The 10,113-nt window shown below is 37.9% G+C and overlaps 1 long non-coding RNA gene across 1 annotated transcript; it reads right to left on the bottom strand.

Annotated features, from left to right (window-relative positions):
• Positions 1-4,411: 4,411 nt before the first annotated feature.
• Positions 4,412-9,276, bottom strand: LOC140016155 (uncharacterized). The gene is made up of 2 exons (XR_011822525.1): positions 8,787-9,276; positions 4,412-6,162 (listed from the first exon to the last, which is right to left on the bottom strand). It is a non-coding gene; the product is annotated as an uncharacterized lncRNA (long non-coding RNA).
• Between the last annotated feature and the right edge of the window lie 837 nt (positions 9,277-10,113).

Here is a 10,113-nt window from a genome sequence, read left to right as displayed (position 1 = left end):
CTTAAAGCATATATATATCATTTCCAATCATCGTTTGAAAATAAAACTAGTACATCCTAGTTTTTCTTTAGAATTTCAAAGCAGAATTTCCCTAGGAGGTAAATGGGCAGAAAATGCATTTTATTCCTTTGATACTCTTTATCTTGGTTCAAAATCATCATACATGGAGTTTGACCATCAAATCTCGGTCTCTTATCCTCCTTAGCTAGTACTAATAATTACCTCAATTCTTTCTACACTTACAAGTGTAATGATAATTCAAATTCGTCTAATCTTTCACTACAAATCTCTCATCCCGTATTTTCCTTCAATATAACATCACCAAATTCCTCAATTTTTGTTTCTACAAGTCCCAAATAAGAAACCCTCAAATAATCAATTTCTTGAACCCCTAGGATACAATAGATCCTCGTTCACATAATATTCAAATTAATCCCACAGTTCGGCATCCTAAACTTTAAGCCTAGGATACACTACATGGATCTGAAGCCTAAGCTCTGATACCAACTGTGACGGCCCCACCTCCCCCTAAGGTGAACCAAAGGGTTCGGCGGACCGCCTGCCCAGCTCTCGCCGGGACTCAGTCACTCACTACAGTCCTCAAATAAATTACAAGGCACAACGTAAATAATACATCAAATTCTCCAAGAATTACACATCATAAGCGAAGCGGAAACTAATTCTAAGCATGGAACGTACACATACATCCACTTCAATTCCAAACAGTCACACTAGCCCAACTATTACACAAAATGAACCCAAATCTCAACTGTACAAGATATATGCCATCTAGTCACACAAATAACGTAATACAAGCGCTTCCTTTGCCTCGATCCCTGTGGGAAGAAGAAAACATTTGGGGTGAGCTAGAAGCTCAGCGAGTGAACAGTAAAATCAGTAATCAAATAAGCTTTACAATAGTGCATTTAAATGATATCAAGAATTAGTGATCAAATGTGCGTATATTGCTCTTTGGAGCCAGTGAAATCCTTGTACTTAAATATCCAATGCTCCCTTAGATTAAGTAACAGATAAACAGAATTAAGGAGCCATCGTGCTCTGAAGAATGAGTAAACAGTAGTGGAGACATTGGTTCTAAGCACAAGATTTTCCCAAGAACTCATCGGAGCCAGAATGTCATGGCACACACACAAACACAATGATATGCAATCGTGTAATCAATGCAAGAATTATTTCAAAAGTAACTTTTGGGAAGTAGTTGAGGGATCACTCACAAACCACGCCTGACGTACCTTATCCAGTATACAACATTGCCTTGCTCAAGTCGAAACCCTACATTACAAATATCAAGTCAAGCAAAGGAATTCTAATATTATCAAGCTTCTATCACCTTTTGGCACTTTAATCACAAGTATAGCTACACTTATCTGATTGAAACGAATCTTATGGCATTACGAAGCTAAAACATATACCAGCATTTCTTATGAAGACCTCCAAAGCCTAATCATACATATTCAGGGTCAAATATCGAAATCTCGAAGAGGACAGAAAACTGTCCGCAAAACATAGTCTATGAATAGTCAAGGGTATTTTGGTCAATTCACAAGCTACAGTACTCCAATCAATCTGAAATTTTGCAGGTAGGTAGTAACTCGAACTTCTACAACTTCCATGTTTTGAGCAAAAGTTGGTTCGGTCTAAAACATAGAGAAATTGGCAGTCCATGTTGAGTCCAAAACCAAGGTAAGACTAAAAGTACACTTCTAAACCAACCTTTGCAATTAACCATTACTAGCAGCAATTAAAACTAGAAATTCTACCCTAACACTAGAATAAATTCCACTAACCATATACATGCTAGAATCAAAGATGAAATCACTCAGATCAAGTCTAGAAATATCGCTAATATGGAACTTATCCTCCCAACTTCCGAATCACAAGAATTTTCATAAGATTAATCAAGATCAACTTAAATTCAAAACAATCAAATACTCTCAAAGAGTGGACAGCATTTCCCCTTAATTTTCTTATTTTCCATCCGACAAAACATTACCAATAACATCTCAATTCAACCACAATTGCACATACGGTTCGTAAACAATAAAACACATCCAATTAGGGCCACAATACCCTTCAATCAAAGCCAATTAAAAGTTTGAGAGCCAACCATAAGAAAACCCCCAAATTAAACCCTAAAACCGGAATTTCTGCACAAATAAGAAATTTTTCGCAAACAATCATAACGCACAAAAGCTCCATTTAACACCATTTAGAGCTATCAATTCAAGACCAACCCATGATTATAATATAAAATTAGAAAATCCACCAATAAATCAGAAATTCACCATAAACTCCTTCTACCCATGAAATCTTCCACAAAACAACATATTTTACCACTACAAAGCACTAATATGCCATTATTAAAACAAAAGGGAACTTTCTTATCCAACTTACCTCAAATTCAAGAAAACTAACACCTTAGAGCTTCCCTTCCAAAATCACTTCGTCAAAAACTTTAAACCTTCTTAGTACACCCTTGTACGGAGTAGTTTCCAAAACCATCAGTGAAAACTCAAGATTTTGGCAAAGATTGAAACTAGGAAAATTGAGAGCTTTTCTCTCTATGATGCACGGACAAGCCAAGTGAAGAAATGGAAGATATTTTGGCCAAAAGCTGGATAAGAATGAAGGAAACAGCCGGTCAAAGTTGATGACCGACTATGACACGTCACAATCCGACCGGATTCTTGGCCGGATTCAAGACAGTGGCAAAATTCATTTTTTTTTCAAAACTCCAAGGCAATCCGGCCAGGTATCCGGCCGGATTCACCAAAAACAAAGCGAACCAGAATTTTTTTTTCTTTTCTTCTTCCGGGCATCACATAGAAGCTATAAAACAATCAAATAGAGACTCATGGTAGGGGTAGAGGACGAGGACGAGGACAAGGAACCGAAAGGGTAACCAATGAAAATGCGAATATACAAGCCGAAACCTAAGTAGCCACAGCCATACAGCGAATAGCTGATTTATTAGAACGAATGGTCAACCAACAGGGTCAAGGCCAAGTACAGCATCCTGAAAATCATGAGGGAGATGACCGTGCCTTAGAATGGTTCCAGAAATTTCTACCGCCAAAATTTTTGGGTAGACCTAGCCCGGATATAGCGGAGAGTTGGTTGGAGCGAATGTTAGACATTTTTGCTGCGTTAGGATTCCCGGAGGAACGGCAGATAGCTTTCGCTATTTTTCTATTTGAGGGAGCGGCTCGTGCCTGGTGGAATGTAATTCGAGCCAAGTGGGATAGAGAATAAATCCCATAGACATGGGTTAATTTCACTCGTTAGTTTAATGAGAAGTATTTATCGCTGCTTGTTCAGGAAAGGCGAGAGGATGAGTTTATATGACTACGTCAAGGGACTATGAGTGTGGTGGAGTACAAGACACTGTGATGCCCCCACTTCTCCCTAAGGCGAACCAAAGGGTATCCGCGCAACGCCTACCCAGCTCTCGCCAGAACTCAAGACCAAACCCGTTCAAGCTTAATACAATATTATCTATCGCAACAAGGCAAAGTAAGAAAGATTGCTCCCATAAGTAACATTAAAATTCACACCACAAGTTCCAAAATATAACAATCATTCAACTTTTACGTTTGATCCCAAAAGACATCTCAATCCCCAAAGTACAAAATAGCGAAGAAATCTAGTCAATTACATTTGGAACCTAATACAAAAGTACTTCAAAAGGGGTTCCATCAAGTTCCACATCCTCCATCCCTGTTAAGGAAAACAAATCTACGGGGTGAGCAGAACGCTCGTGAGGCCAAGAACAAACATGCAAGCACATAGTTCAAGTAGTAAGCCCAAATAACAGGTCAAATGATACAGTGCGCGTAATTAACAATTCCAATGAAATGTAAAACAGAAACAATTCAAGGATATGATAGCTCTCAGGAGCTAAGTTCCACTTGCTTGCCAATCTCATGAGTATATCTTCCCGCAATGACTCTCCATCATCCGGGTCGATATTTCAAATCCGTAGATCTCCACTTACTTCCGTCCGTCCACCATACTCTGCACCGGGCCCAAACGGCATTTATAAGACGATACTTCACGAGTATGCCAAGCGAGATCTCTCGATAGATCAAGCTTATCATGTAATTATCACGGTTCACCGAGGTTCCCGACCAAGCCCATGCCGGCTCGAGTTCCAAGGTCGGCCTATGAGTTTGGGCGTCCCCCATGTACATTTGAGTGTCGAGGAGGTACACTCCAATGACGTATGCAGCCATAGCATACTATTTCATGTAATTCAAGCATTTGAACTTTCAAGCATTTGACATATTAAAACATTTCAAGCATAAGTTGTGGCGACCCCACTTCCCCCTAAGGCGAACCAGAGGGTTGGCGGGCCGTCTGCCCAGCTCTCGCCAGGACTCACACAAGCAACTAGCAAAAGTCCTTCCGAAGTATAACCTAATCTATTACAACATCGTTTCCCTCCAAATAGGCCGGTTTCTAGAATCACATTAACTTCAGAGATAACAGTGCCTTAAGATAGCCAACGTCGATTCTTAAAATACCTTCCCGATTACAACCCTAGAAACAAAACATATAATTCAAATACATCCTTATAAGCCAAGTAACAAATTTCATACAAGCCACATACAAATTCAAGGGTTACACTTTTCCAGCTTCAAGTGGTAACCCGAAACAAAAGCTACATTGTTTAATTCAAACTACATGCTTAAAGTACAAGTAGATCTCAAGTCTTCCTCAGTTGTCAGAACCTGTAAAAGAAAACCACAACGTGGGATGAGCTACACAGCCCAGTGAGGTTCCAAGACGCTCTAACAGTTCAAAATAGGTCAAGTAAGTTGTGCATATCATATGCATGATTCTAGATTACACAATGGCAAGTTACCATGAGGTGATAATCATTACACGGGTAATTGCTACTTTGAAAACACATGTAGAACTAGTACTTTTGGAATGAATGGCCATATAAATATATTTTCATAAATTTTCAGTCAAACAAATAGCGGCTCGTCCGACTAGAAGGACATTACAAGGATTGCTTCATCTCAGAGGTTAATGCTCATGAGGAGTCTTATCCGAGAATGCCAACTAGGAGAGCAATAACATTATTAATAGCAAAGCAAACACAAAAGGATACGGTGTTCCAGTGAAACTTTGTCGGTCATCTGCACCTTATAACTCCCGGATCTCCACGGTTGACTGGCCATCACCTTATCCCTCCAGTGGTAATACTCGAGTATACCGAAACGGTTGTCCAGGGTTCCAACCTACCCGACCGAGCCCAGTCCTGGCTCGAGTAGGTCAGTAACCGAGGCGGGGCCCAAGTTCAGCTTATAGCTTACAACATGCACAGGTAACAAAGTAATTCGACAAAAGTAAAATTCATCATTTGAATAGGTCGAGAGAGGTAAAGTACACACTCGCCTAACAATGATGGACAACTTCATATGAGCATATAATTTATGATAATCAAGAAATCAGTAACCACATATATTAGAAAACGGTAAGTAAACACGGTAGACGGTAAACGATAAACGGTAAACGGTAAACGGTGGTAATTACGGTTAATTGGTAGACATATGTCATTTTAATAGGCCGCCATTGGCCGTTTTGCACTTTTACCACGTAAGAGTCGAGGAGATTCACCCCAACGACGCAACCACATTTAGATTCACAGATTCATTAGTTATGGTAGTTGATTCACGAGTCGAGAGATTCACCCAACGACGCAACCACATTTAGATTCACAGATTCATTAGAAAATATTTCACACACTTCACCACTCGAACGGCTAGTGTGATAAAGTACACACTGCGCACTTCGATGGATCGGAACTCATTTTCCAAATTGTCACATAACGAGTTACAAGAGCACTTTAACCGAATAAGCATAAAATAAGCAGGCTAAGCACATATTGAGTTTACAAGATTATTTGATAGGGTTAATCATTTAACCAATTCATGTCGATATGCAATGCATATATATATTTCTTAAATAGGCACGAGTATGGTAAATACTTAACGATCATGAAATGAGCATGTCCTAGACTTACTCAATTACGTATTCCTATATGGAACACTCACCTAGTCAAACAAGGGCAATAGGTTCAATTTGAAGTTCAAGCGTCATCTGTCGGATCCTCTTAAAGGTCCTCGCGTGCGCCTGAACGAATAGTAATAGTCTATCATATACAATCCCTACTATTGCTGAAAATCGTGTCATAGTACAAACTTAGGAAAAATCTCGTGAACAAGTCTTAATTATCCTAAATCTAAATTCTCAAGCGGGGTTTCAAGGTACAAGAGAAATTAAGTCTACATCATGAAATTCAAGGATAAGACATTTGAATATTATCGAAGGAATAAGGAGTACTTGAAAAAACTCCATTTCCTTGGAATACGGAAAATTTCAGTTTTGATGCAATACTTTGAAAAATCGTAGCTCACCTTTTACATGTCAAAGATTGGAAAACTTGCTACCGTTGGAAACTTCCTTCAAAATGCTAAAAGTTCCTAGAATACACTTTTTCATGATTCTAAATGGAAGATAGTCAAAATGGGCTCAAAGTTACTGTTTTGGTTCATAAGGCAGATTTAAGTTAGTTTTTGGCCAACTTTGGAAATTCGGAAAAATTCACTTGTTTGGAAATAGCTTTTGAAATTTGCAACTCTATTAGTGTTGTAATTCAAGAGTATAACAAAACAAATGGAATGAGGAACGGAGTTTTGAGCACCAAGATACGGTAGCTCAAAGTTACTAAAATTTTCTTGTTAAACAAGGGTTTTCCAAAATCAAGTCTCGAACTTTGGTAATTTATTTGACCCATGAATCGGTCTCGGAATAACACCATAATTAGCAGTATAATACTACCATATAAGGGTTGTTCCTCTACCAAATTTCATGGAAAAATAACTTCGGAAAGGTGGTCAATCAAACACCTAAAATTTCGCAAATACTAAGACAAAACTGCCTTGAACCTTTTGTTTTTCCATTTCAGACATTTGGTCAAAGAAAATTCCTCCAAACCTGGTTCATTTGTTTAGGCAAAACTTAAAGAACGTTCATGGTGCATTTGGTAAGTGTTTAGCATCAAAATATTCAGTTAGCAAGTCTTTGCCAAACCTTGCATCAAATCTGTCTAAAAAATCAGGGTTTTCAAGGACAGAGCAGGTTTCATATTTTGATCACAGATCACTCAAATTAGCTTGGAATTTGGCATGGTTTAAGGTGTTGGAAAACACCTTCATAGAGCTATAATTTCACAGAAGAAATCATTTTGAAATTCGGCACACAACTAGCTCGAATTCGAGTCACAAGTTACAGCCTCAGCATTTTGTTCTTGTAAAGCAGAGAAACAGAACAGCCGACTTAAAATAGTTGGTTTGGCTCACATACATGGAACCAGAATGTGAATTTTATATCGTCGGAAAGGTTGGAATATCTAGTTTCAAATGCCACTGACGGCACTCGATTTCGACATCAGAGTTCAAAATTATGGCCGAAATACGAAAGCTGGTCAGAGCATTTCGAAAATAGTTCCAGATTTACTAGCTTTGTTAAATCGATTTATTTGACCAACCAAACCTCGATATTTTTCAATGAAACTTTGTACACCATATATTCAACATATCAACATGATATACAAGTCATGAAACTCTCAAAATTTTGCAAAAAGGGTTGCGATTAAAACAGGGCAAATCTGAACATTTTTGAACGATGCATCTTTTGGAGTCTAGACTAGCTAGGTATCATTAATCTACCTATTTAAACACTAAACTAGCATTATATCCATCATCAATCCAAGGGTGGGAGTTCATAGAGCTCACCATCAAAATTTTCCGACATGAAATAAAACAAATAACATGTAATTTTGGCAAATAATTCCACCACAATAAATCTGTCATCGGCTAAACAGAATTTCCAGTAGCTAATTGGTCATAAAACCAACTTTTTACTCGGCTAATACATGATATTAAGTACTCAAATCCGACAAGCAAATACTTGACTAGCTAATCAGATCATCCAAGTCATTGTGGGAATTCATAGAGCCCACTCACCAAGTTTCCATTAAAACTCAAAAGAGCCACCATCGGCTAAGCTGGAAAAATTGCAGCAAATAGATAGTTTGGTATACGAACCTTTCCCTAACAAAATTCATTACTTTGTTCACCCAAACTCAGCATGCATACAGTGATTATTGTGTTATGAGTATATTGAACTGCAATACGAAATTTTGCAGCCAAGGTTTGAAGAGAAAAACTGGAAATTCTTTCTTTCCCTCTCTCGGCCAACTCAACAGATTTCCAGCAATTAGATTGGTCATAAATCCAACTTTTCCTTTGGTTAATTCATGGTATTAGGTGCTAAAATATAACATGCAAATACTTAACTAGCTAATCAATATTTCTAGTTCAAAATCGGATTCAAACAACAGCCATAACCATCCAAGAAAACCAGAAATTCTGTTTGCTACCTTCGGATGAGCTTGCATGCGGCCAGATTGTTTTTCATTCTTATTTTTCTAGCATAACCGATCCAAGGGGCTGCATGCAGAGCTTAATTACCTTGATCTTAATTAGTTAAACGCATCTATCAGCTCACACTACTACAAAGAGACAGAATTAAATCTACATTTCCCAAATCAGTTCCTCGGCAGAAATGTTTTGCCCAACAGAATTTTCTACTGCTTTGGGTTTCATCATCTGATTACACAAATTAACACATGCAAGGCCACGGCTGACTTAAAATACCTCTGATCATCCACAATTTTATTCCAGAAAATTTACCTCAAAGCAAGCTGAGCTCACACACGAAAATCTGAAAAATTTCTGCTCCCTCTCGGCTCTCACACACACTGGTTGGTCCTGTGCTCGGTTTGCAGCTGGAAATGGTGTTGTGGTCAAGATGGTTGCAACTGGGAAATGTTGGTCTGGAATGAACGAAGATGGTGATGATCAGCAGCTTCGCCGACTTCCACTTGCCCTCCCCTCTCTATCCTCTAGCTCGGACAGAACCAGAAATGGTTGCAGCTCGCGGCTTCTTCCCTCGATCGTGAAGTGCGACTCTCCCTCACTCTCTCCCTTTGTCGACAATGGTAAGGCAGAGTGAAATGTAGTTGTGGTTTGAAATGTGAAGTGGAAAAGAAATGAAGAGGGTGCCGTGGTTTAGGAGATGGTTGAGTGTGGAAGTTGGTTTACGTATAGAATTGGTGAGGTTTTGATTGGTCAATTGGGGCGGTACTGAATTGGTGAGGTTGTGATTGGTCAATAGAAATGAGATGATGCAGAGAATGAAATGAATCTGTGGTCTTAAGCCGTGAAATAGATTGGACGTATGGTGGTGCCGTAGTTTGTGAGAGTGGTTTACGTGTGAAAATGGATTGCGTATCGAAATGGTTAATAGTAATTGTGATTTGATTTGTGTCAGACGTCTTGTTTGGTTTGCATGGAAAGGTAAGGGTATTTTAGTCTTTTCACTTTGCTTCCTAATCTCAACTTAATTTCTCGCATCCGACTTAATTCTAAAAATTATCTCCAAGTGCAATTCAAACGCCTAACAATACCCTAATATACCTAAACCATTTTTTTATCGAGCAATTATCGATTAAACGTGAATATTAAGGTTCCTAGAAACTCTTATATTATTTAGCGATTAAATTAGTTATAAGTATTTCCAATTATTATTTCTCAAGAATTAGCGTTAGTCTAACGCGAAATTTATCGATTTAGTGATATAAAGGCAAGTGAAATAATTATTTAATCCAATGGTGTCAATTTGCACGTATAAATTATTTTTACTCACTTATTTGAAAACAAAGAAAGATAAGGATATATTTATTGAATTTTTACACATTATGTATGTTTAGTATATTAGAATCATATTTATCTAAAATTCATTGGTTTTCATTTTAACGCGGAAATTCTTATTAACATTTAATGTTAGCAACTAATTGCATAGAGAAGACTAAGTATTTTAGCATTTTATGTTAAGGCGATAAATTATTCTAACTCCAAAGATTTTAATTTAGTCTAACAAAACCAAGAAATTTCATAACTTAGGAAAATTATATTATTTCTCACATGAAAAGTGTTTTTACGAACTTATTTGGAAACA

Source organism: Coffea arabica, chromosome 10c (assembly GCF_036785885.1).
Source record: "Coffea arabica cultivar ET-39 chromosome 10c, Coffea Arabica ET-39 HiFi, whole genome shotgun sequence".
In the NCBI taxonomy this organism is placed as follows: Eukaryota; Viridiplantae; Streptophyta; class Magnoliopsida; order Gentianales; family Rubiaceae; genus Coffea; species Coffea arabica.
The sequence above is the reverse complement of the archived record's forward strand: the minus strand, read 5'-3'. Positions and strand labels throughout refer to the sequence as shown.